This window comes from Pogona vitticeps, chromosome 12 (assembly GCF_051106095.1).
Source record: "Pogona vitticeps strain Pit_001003342236 chromosome 12, PviZW2.1, whole genome shotgun sequence".
Classification (NCBI taxonomy): Eukaryota; Metazoa; Chordata; class Lepidosauria; order Squamata; family Agamidae; genus Pogona; species Pogona vitticeps.
The window spans coordinates 15,230,534-15,250,210 of NC_135794.1; the positions used below are offsets into that span (position 1 = coordinate 15,230,534).

At 43.1% G+C, this 19,677-nt stretch overlaps 1 protein-coding gene across 11 annotated transcripts in view; it reads left to right on the top strand.

Moving 5' to 3' along the window:
• Positions 1 to 19,677, top strand: part of MEGF11 (multiple EGF like domains 11) — a 474,775-nt gene that overhangs the window by 77,841 nt on the left and 377,257 nt on the right. For 10 of the 11 annotated variants that reach the window (XR_013538901.1, XR_013538902.1, XR_013538903.1 and 7 more), the window contains exon 2: positions 17,347 to 17,448. The gene's annotated coding sequence lies outside the window, so the exon portion shown is untranslated. Of the gene's footprint in view, positions 1 to 5,937; positions 6,075 to 17,346; positions 17,449 to 19,677 lie in introns of those variants that run through there. The other variant, XM_078380888.1, reaches the window with a different exon arrangement.

Consider the following 19,677-nt stretch of genomic DNA (forward strand, 5'->3'; position numbering starts at 1 on the left):
TTTGACAGGTTTTTTGGGACCTAATCGCAAGACAGGGAATTAAACAGCTGATCGGCGGTTAGCAAAGCGGCTTTCCTATGGCCGATCTTCACTAGACAACGAAGATTCTTCCCCATTGGAACGCATTAAACAGGTTTCAATGCATTCCAATGGGGAAATGCTTTTCGCTAGACAATGATTTCACTGAAAAGCGATTTCAGTGGAACGGATTATCATCGTCTAGCGAGGCACCACTGAACATTGCAGAAAGCGGGTGCAGAAGGAAACTGTCCTGCAGATATCCAGTCTCTGCAGGCAGCCCTTGAGTGGTGGTTTCCTCCTTGGTCAGTTGCCACGGCATGCGCGGACGGAAGGTGTTTGCCCTCTTGTTGGGCAGCTGTAGAAGCAGAAAGTTGCATTAAATAGGCCTCTGGTCTGATCCAGAATGACTCCTCTTACATTCTTATATTTAACTTATTGGCTCAAATCCTATCGGTAAGCGACGCATCTATAAGTCTCAGTTGCCAATTGTCACTAATCAGTGAGAGGCCAATCATGTTCCTGGATGTGTATCAATCATCAAACTAGTCAAGTGGCTAGGAATACCTTATAAATTAGAGGCAATTCACTACCACATTTTACACAATTTCACTTCCACACATTGTCAGTAGGATTCTGGCTGTTTTGAATTACCTTAAGATAGGCTATCTTGTTCCATCAAGCACAGAAATTGGGGGTTCTGTGCTGAACTTGGAAATGTTTCTCATCCTTTTCCTCCTCCTCCTCCTCTCTCTCTCTCTCTCTCTCTCTCTCTCTCTCTCTCTCTCTCTCTCTCTCTGTGTGTGTGTGTGTGTGTCGCTCTCTCGGAGCACAGCTCTAGCCAGCATGGTTCTGAATGGCCTGGACAAAAGTCTTTGGAATATAGAAAACTTCCTTTTGCTGAGTCAAATCCATCTGGGTTACTCTGGTACGCCCAGGCAGAGGCAGAACATGGGCTTCTTATAGGAGTCGTTTTTCATCCTGCCTTGCTGCCAAGGACTTTCTGGATGGGACTATTGACACAGAGAACAAATTCTATAGGGGACAACGTTAATTGGGGTCCTGGGCAGTTAGTTTAGCAGAGTCAACTAATGCAGGCCTCTTGGATTAAGAGGTTAAGGGCATCACATCCGCTTACTAACTGCCCAAGACCCCCCAATTAATATTGACCCATTATAAACCCTCTGCTAAGTGATAACCGTCCTCACTGGAAACAATCGGTTGTACTTCTTTCAGAGGAACTGCCACTTTCTTTGAAGCATACAAACTTTCCAGGGCTTTTCCAAGTTTGTTTTTGTTCTGGCACAGCATCCAAGCCACCACTTGGGATGAGAGGTGTTCGCTCTTGGCCATAGGTTCAAAGATCATCATGTTCATGGGTTCTGCTGCAGAAGTATCAGGTTTATAACAGCTTTTCATCATTTATATGTTTACCCATTAGTTGTATTTATAGTCCATTTTTCTCTCAGTAAGCATAAGATGACATACTTGGCCCTCCACTAAGCAAGCACCACATCACATTGGCATTGATGCTGAGAAGTATGAAAATGTGATGAGGTTTTGAATGCACAGTGAGCCAGCCGTTCCTGTAAAGCTTAAACCACAGCAAAACCAGAATCCTACTGGTGTGTGTATATACATTTTTGTAACTTACTGCAGCTAAATTGAGCTAATTGTCTTGGATGCATGCCAAACAAGATGCACCCAAAGATCTTGTTAATTAGCCACAGCCAAATTTTACTCAAACTCCAATAGATTTGGGCCACTGAAAAACACTGCTAATAACTAGGAAGATACCCAGCTGTACAAGGGAACACGCTGATGTGCAGCACACCAGGTTAATCAAGTCTGCCATGCCTCTAATTTGTCAGAGGTGATGGGTTTTTATCTCAAAGGGTGTGTCTCCTGTAGCACTTTTGTTTCTGTATGCCTGTTTATAGCTATGTGTTTTTCCCCCATTAAAAGGGGAAAAATCTCTTTGCTGAGAGTGTTTCTTGTGTAGGTGTATCTACTATAGTTATTTTCTAAAATAATGGTTACTGAAATAATTCCCAACTTACAACAGCTTTTTAAAAAATGAAGCCTAATTAGTTCTTTCTCTGTGGACCTTTTTACCACGTGTTGTCATTAATTAACGTTAGACGTCATTCATGATCAGTCAATATATGCAGATCAAAGTCAATGTCTGTTGTAGCAGAAATTGAGAAATAAGTGCACGCTTACTAATTATGATGTTGGCTTTTTAATAGTTTGGGAACCTTAATTATAAGTGATACGAACTGGACTTCATTGAGTCTGCTGGGGGTGCTTTGAAGATGAACAGTGGCTGGCATTTTCTCACAACTCTTACATAAATCACTTCTGGGGCTAATTGAGTATCAGCTTTCAAAAGGTGATGTTTTAACAGACTTTGAAACCTGAAAAAGCAAGTTCTGTCTGGCACCACATGAAAGAGGCAGAGAGATTTGGGATTTTTCAACCCCCCCCCCCCCGTTTGTTTCACTTCTGATTTTTTTTTATGTCTCTGCAGAAAAAAAAAGTTCTTATCTGTAGGCGGGATACATTTGAACAGCAGAAATATGGGATTCAATCCTTCCTTTTAATTAGCAGGCTGTTCTAATGCACCTTTTCCCAAAGCGCCCCTCAACTCCAAAGGCTGAAATTCCTAAAGTTAACAATGCTTTTTCAGATTCCAGAAGCAATGGCTTTCGGGGGAGGTCAGACTCAGAGAGAAGCAAGAAGGGAACAAACGGAGGAAAAACGCTGTCAACTAAACAAAATCCAAAGCATTGCCAAGATGTTAATTTAATAAATCGAGAAGAATTATTACCAATGAATTAGGCAGGAAGGATTTTTTTAAAAAGCAAAGTGGAAAAGGGTACAGATCTATGGCATAATTACACAATGCTGTGCTTGTCCCCCCCATCTAGCTGCTTTAATTGCTTTTCTTAAGAACATAAACTTTAGATTTTGAAAGGATGTATGGCTGTCTAATTAACTGTGCAGTTTTGCAACACTGCCTTTGCCGTGTCTTCTTAAGAATAATGGAGAAAAGAAGTTACCCAGACATTTATTTAAGCCACAACACGGGAGCATTTTTTTGTGGTTCTGTAACCACAACCTCCATCTGTTTACAAATACCACCTTTGGAAAAAACGGCACAAATTCATTGTGCAAATATTAGGGGGCATTTCGGAGACAAGTTGTTAGTGCAATTTATTTCATTTTGTTACATTTATGTCCTACTTTGTCTCATGAGTTCAGGATGCAAGATACATAGATTCCCTGTTTATCCTCAGAAAAAAAGCACTTTGAATTAAAAGCAAAATCTTGTTGCTTAGACACAGTCCCACCGTGCTTAAAGTACTCCCTGGGCAGCTTACAATTTAATTATGCAGGCTACACATTGCTCCTCCCACCCCAGTGACCTGGGTACTCAATTTATCAACCTTGGAAAGATGAGTGAATTTTTAGTTGACTTACTTGGGATCATGAGCAGAGTTTTGGCTGCAGTACTGCACTTTAACCACTGCACCATGAAGTTCAAAAGCAGAATGTTATACAAACAAAGCACACACATACGTACATCAAGACTGGGGGAGTGTCGCTAGCCCAAACTTACTCCGCAAGATTCCTGGGCAGGAAATTCGACAGCACTCGAACCGTTGGCTGAAATTCTGCTGCTTAGTGTAGTCAGTCACACCAGAGCAGGCACACGGGATCAGTGGGTATTTAGTGAGTCAGTTCCTTCATATGTTTCATTGATTCAAACGGACCTATTCTAGTTGTGACTTACTATGCTAAAATAAGTTAAAACTAGAGTAGGCCCATTTGAATCCATGGAACTAGCAGAGGAGTTAACTCACAAATGCCCACTAAGTGGGCCTACTCTGCTGCAATTTACTACACTAAAAGCATAAGGATTTCAGCCAATGTCTCCAAAGTTCTAGTGAGTCCACTAGACTCTCACATATAGCCTCACAGGATGTGTATATCCCTCCCACTGGTGTGCCAGGAAAAGCTGAATCTTGCATCTATCGACATTATGCAAATATAGCAAATACAGTGGTGCCCCGCTTTACAATTACCTCGTTAGACAAGGAAATCACTTAACGATGAGTATTTTGCGATCGCTATAGCTACCGCAAAACAATGTTGGTATGGTTTTTTTTCATTTAAAGATGATCGGTTCCCTGCTTTGGGAACCGATTTTTCGCTTAACGACGATCAAAACAGCTGATCATCAGGTTTTCAAAATGGCCACCTGCTGTGCAAAATGGCTCCCCGCTGTGTTTTGGGACAGATTCCTCTCTATACAGGCACCGGAAAATGGCCACCCTATGGAGGATCTTTGCTGGACACTGAGGTATTTCGCCAATTGGAACGCATTGAACTGGTTTTCAATGCATTTCAATGGGTTTTTAACTTTCGCTTGACAACGATTTCGTTCTACAGTGATTTTGCTGGAACGGATTATCCTCGTCAAGCAAGGCACCACTGTATTTATGTTTGTGCTTCATTTGAATTACACTCTGCTTTTACTAGTCATGAGGAGGGGCAATTATCTAATCAAAATTGATGCCCTCCCCACAGTGTTTCAACAATTTCTGCAGGCAACAACCAGCACGCGCGTGCACACACCGACACACGCCAAGTGTGTCTTGGCTCCCATAACTGAACATTAATATAAAAGAAAATGGAAGAGGAGATTCCAGAGTTTGCAGCAGCATGAAATTTTGTTGGGTGTCTCCTGTGCTTGTCAGGAGATGTAGAAACCCAACTGTTCTGCAAATGGAAAAGCTTGAGGGTTTTCCCCATGGAGCAGTTGAGTTTGATCTTTCCAGTGCCCTGAGAATACCTTTAAATGGGAAATGTAAACATTTACATGGGGAGGAATTGCACACAGAAAACACATTCTGTTTGCAGAAAGGCAGTGAGGGAATTCCATTTTATTTTCATTAAAAATGGAACTGTTGAATTGTTTAACAAATGCAAGACGCCAGTATAAACTTGTACAAAAGACAGTTAGGAATTCAACTAGCTGGCTAGCTGCAATTCCAAAAAAATTCATTGCTATCAAGCTAGAAAGGAAAGCAGCCTCTCCTGAAAATCAGCAAAAAGTGAGACTGGCAGATGATTAAGAGGCTGAGAAGAATGGAGGAATAATGCCATTACTGTAGAAGCCCAGTTCCTCTATAATGCCCACTTGATTTCGGAAGTCCAGGGGATTCTGACATGGGTCTCTGAGCAAGATGTTAATAGTGGGCCTTGGTCTTAATCCTTTGAGGGTGTCCAGAGTTAAAACTGATCCCATGACTTGTGCTCTCACCCCTTCTGAAAATTCTGGAAGCAAGCATAGGATTCCAGTTGTTGCTACCAATTTTGCTTTGTTTGGCACCCAATGTTGCTTGAGGACAATCATCAGAGGTAGAGGACACTGAACGTACAGAGATCCAGGTAGTCCTGTTTTTGGACAACAACTCAGCAGATGTTGGGCAGCTGGAATAGTTACTTGTTCAGACTTCTGTGGACATAGCCCTTGATCAGCTACTGGAAATACAACAGTGGCAGACTGTCCTGGAGAAAGTGAAACCAAGGCCCACCCAGCGTTCAAAAAGAACGTGCTGCATTGCAACTCCCAGAAATCTCCAGTCAGAAGCAGCTGCAGCTGGATCTCATTTTCTCCAGAGGAATCCTCAGCTGGCATCTCAGCTGGAGTTGATCAACCACAAAAGCATCCATCTTCCAGAGAAGTTCTCTCCGAACCTACATGAACATGAGTCTCTCTCCTACTGACCATACTCCAGATCTCTCCGAGGAACCTTTCTGTGTCTCTTTTCTCCAGCATTTGAACCAGCTTCGCTGTGTTTCCAAGGTCTGTGACAGTAGCAGGGGCTGCTGGTATCAGGAATCTGGGGGGGAGCACCCCTCTCCTGCTCCCCTCCCCATCTGTGATGTATGTGCCACATGGGACATGGCTTCTGAGAGTAGAAGTGAACTAGGAGGTTCCCCACAATTCTTCTTGAGGTGACTTTCTTTTCTGCTATTGGAAGCAGGTGAGGCAGCTTTGAAAAATGAGAGAATCAAAGAAGGATTAAAGCAGGAGGGGGCAACTTGAGCTCCCTAGAGGTTCTTGAGCTCCAGCACCCACCGTTGACGATGTTGGCTGAACAGAAATGAAAGGGTATCTGGAGAGCTGAAAATTGCCGACCTCTTCCCTTAAGTGGAAGGAGATCTACCCAGGATGGCTGCAAGTGCCTGATTTATCAGGTGCAATTAATAAATTGTTACTTAGAGTTACAGTATTTGAGTTCTTCACTGTATCAAGGCAAAGCTGGCAGATCTGAAATGGACCCATGATGGATTTGTTCTGACTAGCATGGTTCAGAAAGCCATTTTACATTTTATTTACTTGTGTTTTCTACCCTCTGGCCCCATATGAAACACAGGCTTTTGGGAGCATAGCCAATTTTGCTCTGTGTATCCAAATACTTTAATGTGCAGCTCCGTGCTGTCAATGTGTCGGGAGCCCCAGATTGCCTGCAGCCTTCCTCCCAGTCAGGGCAGTCACTGATCTGTGAGTAGTTCATACATGCTTACAGTTTTCCCCTTGGGTCCCCTCTTGCAGGGGGTGGGTCGGTGGGTGGGTGGGTTCTGCTTCCTTGGTAGTAAAGCTGATGTCAGCCTCTTCTTCCCTTCTATACCACAAATACAAGGGACACTCCTGTTTGTTCCCATAAGCACCGAAGCCTTAAAGGCTTTCTTCCTGTGTACTAGCCAGAAAAACATCTGATACGCATGTGGAGCAGAGAGGCACCAGGCAAGCTGAATTTTACCTATGAAGGAGTTCAACATAGTTGCTTTTTAATTATTTGATACTTTAAAAATATAGCTTGATTGCATATTGACTCAAATCCTATTTTCGTTACGGCTGTTGGTGTAACCAGTTGGTTTGCCACAAATTCAGTTGGTGTAACCCTTTGTTGTTATATTTCAAGTTGTGCAAGCTGATGTGTGACAGCACATGTCTATGGAAACTTCTTAACTTGCAGCAATTTGATGGTTGTTGTGGGTTTTTCGGGCTCTTTGGCCTTGTTCTGAAGGTTGTTCTTCCTGACGTTTCACCAGTCTCTGTGGCCGGCATCCTCAGAGGACTGGAGTAGGAACTCTGTCCATGCTCTGTTGCTGTTTGTTGGATAGTTGAGTATTTATAGCTGTGGGAACAGCTTTTGTCTTTTTTCAGGAGATAGGGTGATCAGGATGTTTTTGTTGTGATAAGTGGGGGAGAGATTATCTGTCACTGTGATTGATGGGTGTCGTTAGCTGGTCTTTTTTGTGCAATGATCCCTGGCCCTTGTGGCTGGGCTAAGGGAATCCAGGCTGCCCTTTGCAAAGGTGGCAGCTGCGGCTTTCCTACCCTAAATGAAGCTGTGGCCACCATCTTTGCAAAGGGCAGCCAGTCTCCATTTTTACATGTGTGGCTCTGAGGCCGGAAGACCTCAGCAGCAGCGATTAAGGTAAGAGGGTGTTGGTGGCGGTGGCGTGGGGCCTAAGGTAGGGAAAGGAAGGGGGTGGGGGGTAGGCTGTGGTATTGGGTGGCTGTCTCGGGTGGTCGTTGCCAGAATGCTGTTTTGTTTTGTTTGTTTTTTAATATGAAGGACGAATAAAAATCGGCAAATATTCATCCCTTCTTATTCATGGGGGTCTCTGGAACCCACAAACACGGATTGACGAATATTTAACGAATCGGCTATACAGTATTTGTCGGAAAAAGCGATCTGTTTTTATATTTGTCCCCATCTCTAGTTAGAACCTATACCTTGAGTTCAGCCTGGAAATGGATGCAGGAGCCTGTGGATCTCCTGTAACAGGTGGGTTATGTGGTCCCTGTAACCAGCCTCAGTCAGCAATCTGGCTGCTGCATTTTGGATCCACTGAAGTTTCCTAATACTTTCCATAGGCAACCACACATAGAATGCATGTCTCACTGTGGCCAGATCAGATCTCTCCAGGAATTGGGCACAGTTGGCACACTAGTTTTAATTGTGCCAAGGCACTCCTGGCCACCGCCAAAACCTGGGCATCCAGACTCAGAGACGAATCCAGGAGCACCCCCAAGCTGTACACCTCTGTTTTCAGAGGGAGTGCAGCCCCATCCAGCACAGGGCTGGGCTTACCAGTTCAACCTCCATAGTGACCTTCCATGGCTGAGCAGGGATTTGAAACCTAAACCTCCTGAGTTCTAATCCATCACTCTGTCCATTGCACCACACTGGGTACCCAAAAGAGATCATACTCAAGCTTAATAACAACACAGTGTGATTTTCCTGTGCACCTCTTAAATAAAGATGTGCAAGCGTTTTTAAGTGGCCAACATAGCAATTAAATAAAGCATTTCAGTGTGTCTATCTAGACAGTCTCTAGTTTACTTACACCCAAGAGGCTCTCTGAGTGCAGATGTCTCTGTGGGTCTGCTAAGAGATGTCCATGGAAGAATAAAGCTGAAATGGTGGAATTGGCAGAATTGGGAAAATGCCTGACGTGAGACAAGGGCATTTAAAAGGCAACCAAGGGTGGAACGATATAAGGTTACGCACTGCCTTTATGAGGATCTCCTGACTCTGGCATCAGGCTTTTAACTTAATTTTTGCTACTGTCTGCTCTGGTGTTGCTAGCTGTCTGTCTGCATTAAGCTAGTGGTGACGTTGTTCTTGCCTTTTTATTGAATCTGGAACTGCCTTGTGGCACAAGATGCTTTGGATTATAGAAGTAATATGAGAGATGTTCTAAATCAGTGGTTCCCTATCAGTAAGACAAATGCCACTGAAAGTAGTCTAGGTCTATCATCATGCCACCTGATATCACCTGATGCTGGAAGCTAAGCAGAGGCAAGACTAGGTAATCCTTGAATAGGAGACCATCCGTATGTGCCTGGGATTTCCTGCTGTGGCTAAGAAAGGAGCCTCTGCGAAAGTCTCCAGACCTGTTGCTGCCAGTCAGAGTTTGCAATGTTGGGCTATATGTTCCTAGGTGAGATCTATTTCTAGGCACAATTAAAAGTGCTGCCTTTAATCTATAGAGCCCCAAATAGCTTGAATCCAAGCTATAGTATCTCAAGGACCACATCTCCCTTTATGGGCCTGCCTGGGTGTTAAAACCATCTATTTATCTACTGGCGTTTCTACATGCTTTCGAACCGCTAGGTTGGCAGGAGCTGGGACAAGCGACGGGAGCTCCCTCCGTCACGTGGATTCGATCTTACAACATCTTCTGCCATTTAATTCTTAAGGAATCATTATTCCTCATAGCCCATAATCAGGTTCAACCCAAAGGCAGATGATTCAACAGGGAAGGAGACTGACACCGTTCTTAATGGGGAACAAAAAACCTGTATTCCGTCTTGGAAGACGTCCTGTAAAGTCTTAGTATTTAATCCACAGCATGTGCACGTCTCTCTGCATCTGTCGAGGGCCTTGCTTTGTAAAACCCCATGGACCGAAAGCTGACTGCCCCCAAACAAATAAACAAAACCTGGCAGAGACCACTCAACCTGCATGCCTCTCTTTCATTTTCATTTTCCTTCTTTAGGGCCATTATTGATGGGGGAAGGACACTGTGCGGGAAGGCTGAAAGTGCCCAGAGGCGGCTTCTTTTTCTTTTACCTCTTGTAAAAAATGAATGTTTCTTTCTCTTGAAGGAGGACAGTTACTCTTTAGTGCATTTTATGGACTTGGCACAATGCACAGTACAATGTATGACCCTGGTTCCTTATTTTTTTTTTAAAGTCTGGCAGCAGGGAAGTGATGTAGAAAGCAATTTCTGTCTGTAAGATTATTTGATAGTTATACTAGCAGAGTCTAGCTGGCTAGGATTGAGCGGATGGCTATTAAACAGGGCTAATTACTCTGTATTTAGGTAAGAACTGAAAGCTTACATTTCTTGTATCTTGTATTCAGAAAGGGCAAGCGTGCTCGCCGGGAGTCCCTGGAGTTGGCTTCCATGCATGGGGATGTGTTAGTAGCCAGTTATGAGTGAGGTTGCAAAATCTCAGTTTTGCTTGCAAATGAATGTTGAGACCAAAATAAATAATAATGCCAATAAAAAGCAGAGAGCTGGAAACCTTTGATCATGTAAATGGAAAGACAATATAAAGATTATTACAGCTTTAAAGTAAAATAAATGAGAAAGTACAGGAAGAAGAAAGAGAAATGGGCAGAAACATATAAACAGACATTCACTCAGTCAGACGCTGCCTCATCTACTCCATTCGTTCATTCTTCAACTCGGCTAAGGATGCTGCCTTCATCTTCTCTGTAAACACTCCCCACCGGCAGGCTGTGATGAACTGGGGCATCTTTAGTCTCGCCCTTGGGTAAGGAGGAAGGCAGGAGTTTGGTGTGGGGCAATGTCCTGTTTACCAGAATCGACCAGCCTCCATTGTTTGAACATTTCTCTTGAACATGCCAGTTATTGTACGTATGAAGTGTGAAAAGCCACAAGAGCAGAGCAGGTAGCCGCAGATTAGGAAAAGCAGCATGTCCTGGAAAAATGGTATAGACAACAGTCTTGGCCACTCAGTTGCCAAGGGCTAGTAGGTGATACAGACTTTTGGTCATTTTTATCTGCTAATGATACAGCTGTAGAACTTTTATCCTGGAAATAAAGGCTTGCACCTATCCTGGCTTGGAATAGCAATATTTACAAACTCTTGGAAATCAGCAGCATTCATAAACCCTTGACCCTGTTCCTTCACAACACAGATGGCATTCCAGGAGGCCTAGCAGATGCTAAAAGTTGTCACTTAGAGCCCACAGACGGCTCCGTGGACCACTGTAATTAAATCTGAACACACCCGCAGGGAATTGGAAGTTACCTGGAATGACTTCTCTGCTGCACGGCTGTTTGCTTTTGAAAAATATCTGCAGGGGATGGTAAATGTGGTTTTATTCCAAGGTTTTTCTAGGCAGGTCTGTGCCAGCGGAAGGCTATGGGAAGAAAAATGCGCTGCCTTCGGGGAAAACAGGCCTTGGAAGTCTAAAAGTGCAGCCTAAAGGCACCAAGATAATAAATCCAGAAATAATAACACCGGTCGGGTGGCAACCTGTTTGGTTTTAAATTGAACCTGGCTGATTTGATGCCAGCTGACCTGCTGTTAATTGCTCTGGTTGGTGTTTTTTTAAAGCAAAGTCTCCTTTTTAAGAAACTGGGAACATATCTAAGAGAACCCGTGACCAACGGGCTGTTGAAAGCCTCTTCCCCGTCTCAAAATACGGAGTCGAGCAGCATCAGCCAGAATTGCTAGTTGCCCTTTCCCAACCCACCCCCTTGTCGCTTTCCCACCCCCCCTACACATGGGCAAGGATCAAAGAGGGCAGAGTAGCTGGGGTTTGCTCTAGGAGCCCAAAGTTTAGAGGGCACTGAGATCTAGAGGTGAATCTACTGATGAGAGTTAGGAAAATAAACAGCAGTACTTCCACCCACTTTCCATACACTTTCTTTTTTTCCTGAAGGTAAACACTTTCTCTTTCTTATGGGGGACACCACATTCTTTTCCGTGTGGTGTTTGTGCCATGTCTTATTCTACTACAAGACATGACACAAACATCTAAAGATGGTGCCGCTTGCCCTGGCACCAGAATGGCTAGCTCTGCACATGGAATGAATCTGAAGAGGAGAATCTGTAAATACAGAGGCGTTGGGGGGGGGGTTATTGCATTCTCCTTTCAATGTTGATACAACCTGAATGGGGCGTTATATGAGGTTCCATGACCTCCCCATAATCTCTTACCTCATTTCAGGGCTAAGAACAGATGACCTACAACTCTGTAGAGCAGCGGTTCTTAACCTTCTCTTTACCATGGACCCCCTTTAAATGTATTTTGTTGCCGTGGACTAACAAGTCTTAACTCAAGATTTAAAACCCTAAAGTCCATCAAATATTTATTTTAAAATTTTTCATGAAGGGTCTCATTGACAGGTATTCTTTGCTATAATGGCAGCATTTTTAAAGACGACTGCAAGAAGCTTCATTTTGCTTTGAACAAGATACACCCTCGTCAATATCATCACTTCTTTTACATTTCACATGCAGACAGCGATCCATTCTGAGGCTCAGACAAAATGTATTGTTACAACATTCCCTGCGATACTATTGAAAACTCACTTTACCCAGCAATAACCAAGTGGTTTTATTAGGAGAAATCAAAGAAAAAGCATGATCACGAAGTCTGTCCGAACACTAACTCAAACTGACACTGACTGGCTCCGACTCTCTTCCCATGGTTTCTGACTTTCTGAGCAGTAGCAAGAAATGTCACGGCCTGTCTCTCAGCCACTCAGCATCATTTGTTTGCATGTTCTCATCATGTGCAGAAATATCAAACACTTGTTTGCTATCAGTTATTTAACTGATATATATAACCGATTTTTTACTTTTGTTCATTTTTAATGGAGGTGATAAGTTAGAAAATCAAAGTTTTATACAAACAAGTAAAGGAAATTAAGATTTTGTTCTAAGTTTCCTTCCTTCCCTCCCTCCCTCCCTCCCTTCGTTCCTTCCTTCCTTCCATTTTAATTGCAAAAGAAGACAACATATGTTCAAGCCTTTGTAGACCCCCTGTGAGGACACTGAGGGCCTTCGGGGTCCACGGACCACAGGATAAGAACCTGTGCTCTAGAGAATAACTGGCTGGATAGCTCAGTGATTTTGGTATCTGCAGAGCCAAAGGTTGTAAGTTTTATTCTCCATTGTGCCTCCAGGGAGAAAAGTCAGCCTGTGTGGCTTTGGGCAAGCATATTCCCGCCCCCCCCCCCCCACAAATGTAGTAGAAAACCACTTCTGTACATAACTAGAAAACTGTGGGAAGAATCACCATACTGTAAGTTAGAAATAAGTTGACTGTGCATCATCATCCAAAAATATAAGGTACAGTAAATTAAAAGTGTAAAAACATGGTATCATATAACAGATAGAAGTTTTAACCTGTTGTTGTTATTGTAGAATTAAGGACTACAACTCCCCTCATTCCTGCCTATTGACCTTAATGGCTAGAGTTGGGCTTCGAAAGCATTTGGAAGGCTGAAGAGGCTCCTTTCTCTAGGCCAGGTGTGAGGAGCTTACGGCCTCCCAGACACTGTGGGGCTGCATTTCCCCTTCATCTTTAGCTACCCTTTCTCTCAATGGTGGGAATTGCAGCCCATTATCTGCCAAGCTTTCAGCACCTGTCTTGGGTTTTGCCCCGTAGCTTTTGTTGCAGCGCTATGGAGGGGCTGAGCCCTAGAGGGCTGTAGCAGTTTTTCTACTTTGGGGGACTGGCAAGTGAATCAGACAGAGCTGATGAGTGGGTTGTGTCTCTTCTGGCTGATGTGAGGTGACAGAGCAATTAAAGTTGATCAGTTCTCATAGATGGACATCTCCTTAACTCCAAAATGGTCAGATTAGAGTAGCCAAGTGTTCTCTTTTGCAGTGTGAAGGGCTGCCCAGACGGTAGGTAGGTAGGTAGGTAGGTAGGTAGGTAGGTAGGTAGGTAGGTAGGTAGGTAGGTAGGTAGGTAGGTAGGTAAGGAGAGGAATTGGGGGCTTTGTAGTTGCTTATCAACAGATAATACCTGGAAAGCAGCTTCAATGGGCAGGGGAACACAGTTTACTTGGTCTACGTCTCCTGCACACTGAGGAGATGTATTATAATTCTCTTTAAATGATATCTGTTTCTGATTTTTCAAGTGGATGTACGTATTGGTGCATGCATTTTATGCAGATCAGTTTCTTCTTCTTCTTGGTGATGTATATGGAGACACAGGAATGGAGATGTATATGTTACAGATAATGGTAGAAAGCACTGTTGGGCTTTGGCATTGGTAAAGGACAGTTTAGCTTAGCTTCTGTCCATCTGATCTGGTTGACTTTTCTCTTTTTTTCCTATTTGACATATTAATTAAATTGAATTTCTCTATCAGTCTCTCTGATGGATCATTGTCACCCTGACCTGTTACTGTAAGCCAAGTAATTTATAATAGACATTCCTGGAAAGAAACCCCACCTTGGAAATAAACAAGGGACAAAAACTGAGTCACAAAATGCCTTTGGTGGAAGAGACAAGAGAAGTTCTGTAAAACATTTGTGTTTGGTCTGGTGTTTGTTGTTTGGAGTCACTTTTAAAATGCACAGCTTTTTGGAAAGGGAAGGTGACCGTAGCATTTTCTCCGAATCTGAGTAATTGAGGGGTTGTATTTGCATTTGCACCTTAGGAGGAGAGGGTATGAATAAAGAAGCGCATAATACCAAGAGATACTAAAAGTATTAGTGGATGAACGGCTTAGGAGGCGAGCCATTCCAACCAGAACTTTTCATTTGTGTAATAGACAAAGAAGAAATAAAATTGAGAGCGTGCCGAGCCTATTTCTCCAGTTTGGTAATTATAGCTTCTCCGACAAACCCCAAATTAGGTGTCAAAGTACCCATATCAGGCAGGATATAGCTTGAATTGAAAGCAGAGTGAAGCTGATTTGGACTGACCGTTAATACGTTTGCCTCACTTGTGTTAAGAGTTTCATAATGTTTGAATATGATGGGCCTGCCCTTTGAGGAGTGCTGGTTCATAATGAGACTATAATAAATGAAGCCTGCTGGGCTTTCTGGTCAGCCACTGAGACCCTGCTGTCTAGCCGCCTGTATGAGATATTACAAGTGAGCCATCCCCGATCCTCATTTTTAAAAGGTGTGTTGGACTACAGTGCTCAGAATTTCGTAAGGTGCATTGCCCAGGCAACAAAGCCACTGGGCAATTCTGGGAATTGCAGTCCAAAACTACAGACCAGCACACCTCCGTTCCTTATATTTATATCCTCCCTTTCTGCCATGGTGAGCTCCCAGCCGCACACACGGCTCACCTCTCCGCAGTCCCCCAAAAGTTTAACAGGAAGCAACTTTAAAGTGAGTGTGTATAAGCAAGCTGAAATTTTGTTTATAGATAATTTCACCTTGACTTTTTTTTTGTAGTACAGTGGTGCCTCGCAAGACGATGTTAATTCGTTCTGTGAAAATCGCTGTTAAGCGAAAAGATCGTCTTGCGAAACACGTTTTCCCATTGAAATGCATTGAAAACCTGATAATCCATTCCAATGGGAACGGATTGTCATCGTTAAGCGAAAATTCCCATAGGAAACATCGTTAAGCAAAACGCGGTTTCCAAGCGAAGACAGCCGTCTAACGAAACAGAGACCATTAAAAGACTCGTAAAGTGAAGCAAGACCAAGCTGTCAAAAACATCGTAAAGCGAAAAACAGGGACCTAAAATTTAATCGTCTTGCGAGGCAAGGTCCCTAACATCGTAAAGCGAAAATTGCCCATAGGAAACATTGTTAAACGAAATGCAAGATCGCTCCAAAAACTTCATCGTAAAGCGAATTCGTCGTTAAACGAAGCAATCGTCTAGTGAGGCACCACTGTAGTTGTTTTAATTAATTGCTTCTCATGTTTTTGTTGCTAAGTTTTAAGGAGGTTCTATGAGGTGGTGATGATGATTCTTATGTTTTGTTTTTTTGAACTCTTGTTGAAGAGGCAGCTGTACCTAAAAGGCAGCTGATAAATCAAGTTGTACGCAAACAGACAAACAAATTGAAAGCATATTTTATAGGCAGGTGGATGATGGAAATTTATACCTTTGGTTGCCTTCAGAAGCCTCTTGATCCTCAGTCTCTCGGCCACCGAGCAATCTTGGAACCTGGTAGCGATAACTTTCTCTTCTTACCCACAGCTGCATATTTAAATCTTACTTGCACAATGGCGTGGTGTCATCCTCTGACCCTTTTAATGTATTCCAGTCTCTGTGGATGACTTCCTGTTCTTTTTTTCCCCAGCAGTTACTTTGAAAATGAAAGAGGAGAATCTCGCCCTATCCGAAGGAATATCAAATTCCCAATTCATGAAAATGTGTGGGAATTTAGTGTTTAGCATCCAGAAATTTGATTTGATTTAAATTGTGATCTTGGGAGTTCTCTTGAAGAGCTGATTGAAGTAAATTAGCATTAAAAGGCAGAGTAAAATATATTAATTTGTCCTTCTTAAAGCAGTGTTTCTGTGCACACCTTCCAGGCTTTCATATTCCCTTAATATTCTTTGATGTTTGGGGAATAAGTGGAAATAATACATTTCTTACTTCTCAGTATGAATTGGGAGTTGATACAAGTGAATAACCAAAACTTGGTTTTTAATTTTCCTTGTTTTTTTTCCCTTCAGTAGTTTTTCTTAGCTACCTGTTACTTTTTAAAGTAACCATTTTATGAATTTATTAAATAGATTTCCATCCTTACATGGGCCTTTTTTTTCTCTAGGTGCTGATCAGGTCCCATCCTGCTTAGGTTTAATAAGACTTTTTATCCTACTTAATGCACTCCAAGTGTGATGTACTACAGTTCCCATTGTCCATAATCAACAAGCCAGTGGCACTTGTGATGGAGGGAGTCTTACTGAGAAGTGCCCTGCCAGGAAAGCTAGAGTACATCAATTTATGCTTTTTCTTAATTGTTTACTGGGCCTTGCATGTAGTTTTCACCTCCATTCTCTTTGTAACTTCCTAATGCTAAAAGGAAAAATAATAGAATGAATGAAAAGGATATACGTAGCAAAAGTACTGGGATTACTGCTTGAATTTGCGTTTGAAATACAGAGGCGGATGTCATTGATACTTGTGTGCTATTTCCAACTTCTAGGCTTATTTTTCCTTTAGTCCAGAAACAGGGAAAGTTGTTCTATGCGGAACAAGTACCAAAACCACCCATTGACCCACAGCAGGAGCAATTGCTCCAGTCCAGACATGTGGGAATGGTTATATTTCTGGATTAAAGCTCTCCGAATCCCACTACTAGAGCTGTAGCCCCCAAAATGTAACCTTTCTCATCTCTGAATCTAGCCAGTTTAACACAGGGTTGTTTGAGACTAGAAGAGATACAGTATAGGGGTAGAACTGCAATGACCGTGCATGCCCCATGTAGAAGGGAAAGGGGCTGATAATTTTTTAAAATAGGATGGAAGAGGGTTTGATCCCACTTCTGTCATCTGTAATACAAATACATAAACGTTCAGAAACATAATGTTGTCCTCTCATTCCCCCTTTTAATTCACATTCCTTATAGTTTCCCTTTTAAAACTTTTGTTTGAAGGCAGTAATAGTATTAGGTTCTTGACCCCCTTCCTTCTGATAATGCAGGTCTTCTCCATTTCCTCATAATTACAAGCATGCATGCGTATTTTCCATTGTTTTTATTCATGAATTTGCTTCAACTCCTTTCCTTGCTTTGTTGAATTGTGTTTCTAATTACTTTTTTGCAGCTTCTGAACGTTCAAAACGTCTGGACTGTTCTTCTTCCTCTTGCCAATGAAGTCTCTAAATTTGTCCGATTCATAGCCACGAAGATTTTATGGCACACTGAGGTGAGATTATTAAACCGTTTAACTTTATCTTTATTTATTTCTATTTAATGGGGCTAAAGAAATCCTCTGGTGAAACGACTCTTTCAGTTCGCTCTCTCACTGCCACCATCAGCTTCACAGCATACGCACTTCTTTAGGCTGGGAAGGGCCATTTTAATCTCCAATAAGCCTCTTGTGGCCATGGTCGTGCCCATCCCACAGGGTTACTCCAAAAGATGTGACGGGAAATGAGAATAACAACTAGCTACGCTGCTTTCTCCCAAAGGATTGGAAATACAGTGGTGCCTCGTGCAATGGTCACTCCGTAGAGCGACGAATCCGCGCAACAATGCCGTTTTTGCGATTGCAAATGCGATCGCAAAACGGCACCTAGATAGGGGAAAATTCACAGAGCGAAGGTCGGTAAGCGGTTTGCTTACTGACCTTCGCTTTGCGACCCGCCGATCAGCTGTTCCGCAGCTTCAAAATGGCCACCGGAACAGCCGAAAGGGCGGGGCGCAGCGTTTTCGCGCCCTTGGTAAGCAAGGGGAGGGCGTGAAAACGCTGCCGGAACAGCCGAAATGGCCGCGCACAGCGTTTCCGCGCCCTCCCCTCGCTTACCAAGGGCGCGGAAACGCTGCACCCGGCCATTTCAGCTGTTCCGGCGGCCATTTTGGACCCGCCGGACAGCTGATCGCAGTGTTTTCGTGCCCTCGATCAGCGAGGGGAGGGCGCGAAAATGGCTGCCGGCGATCCCGGAACATCGCACAATGGTGAGTATTCGGCCGAATTGGAACGCATTAAACACATTAAATGGCTTTTTACTTTTCGTTGAGCGATGTTTCACACAGCGAGGGTTAATCCGGAACGGATTAACCCTTGCTGTGCGAGGCACCACTGTACTCTCCTGTTTCACTGCCTGTAAAAGGGGGAGAGGAGGCTTTGTGATAATCATTCATGGTCACAAGAGGAGCTGTGGTGGAAGCAAATTTTGTCCTGAAGAGTTTTCACTCCAAGTTGTTAATCCTGTTTGTTATAACTTCATGGGTCACGGAAATGCGTAGGTGTGTGTGTGTGTCCTCATTATCCATCAGCTCACCTGTGCAAGGCTAGGCCTCCCACCACTTTATTTTAATTACCCTAGCTGTCCCATTGACATCAAGCTATTCATTCATCAGTTTCATTGCAGCTGGGATAAAGCCACTTTCTCTCCATTAACCTGCTAATCTCAGTGTGAATCTTAATGCCTTCACTAAATGATTCCCCTCCCCCCTCCCTTGATTTAGGTCCCCCCCCCCCCGCCTCCTCCGCTTTACACAGGTTGCTTTAGCGGGTGAAATTGTGGCATCTGGGGAATTTAGCTTTGTGGGATGCATCCTCTGTGAGGAACTGAGGAGGAGGAGGAGGAAAAATGTGGACAAAAATATGATAAGAGGTGCTGAGGATGTATCACCGAGGCGGTGTTTGTCCTCAAAACATGTTTAGTCCCTTTTTTTTTTTTTTTGCCCTAGTCATACCAGCTACAGGAAAAGTGACTATTTTTAGGTAAAAACAAAAGAAAAATATAAAGAAAGAAAAAATAAAAAGGACAAAAACATTGTGGCTTCTTAAAGATTAACGGTTATATTTTAATGTAAGTTTTTGTGGAAAAGTCCACTTCCCCAGGCATAAGCGGGAGATACAACATGGCAGATTTTTATACATGTATACATAGCATCAAAGTACATAGACCATGGTTGATTAAAAACTTGCAGAATGTGTGAGTTAACACTGAGGTATTAGTCTCAGTTGGTGAGGTATTAGTCTCAGTTGGTATTCAGATCCATTCCATTGATGATTGTACAGTGGTGCCTCGCTTGACGACGTTAATTCATTCCAGTGAAATCGCTATAGAGCAAAAACGTCGTCCAACGAAAGGAAAAAACCATTGAAACGCATTGAAAACCCCTCAATGCGTTCCAGTGGGCTGAAAACTCACCGTCCAGTGAAGATCCTCCATAGGGGCGGCCATTTTCGGGTGCCTGTATAGCGAAAAATGGCTCCTAAAAACAGCGAGGAGCCATTTTGAGCAGCCGGTGGCCATTTTGAAAACCTGATGATCAGTTGTTTTGATCGTCGTAAAGCAAAAAATCAGTTCCCAAAGCAGGGAACTGATCATCGCTAAGCAAAAAAACCCCATTAAAACATCATTTTGCAATCGCTTTTGCGACCACAAAAACGTCAACATAATGCAGATTCGTCGTTTTACTG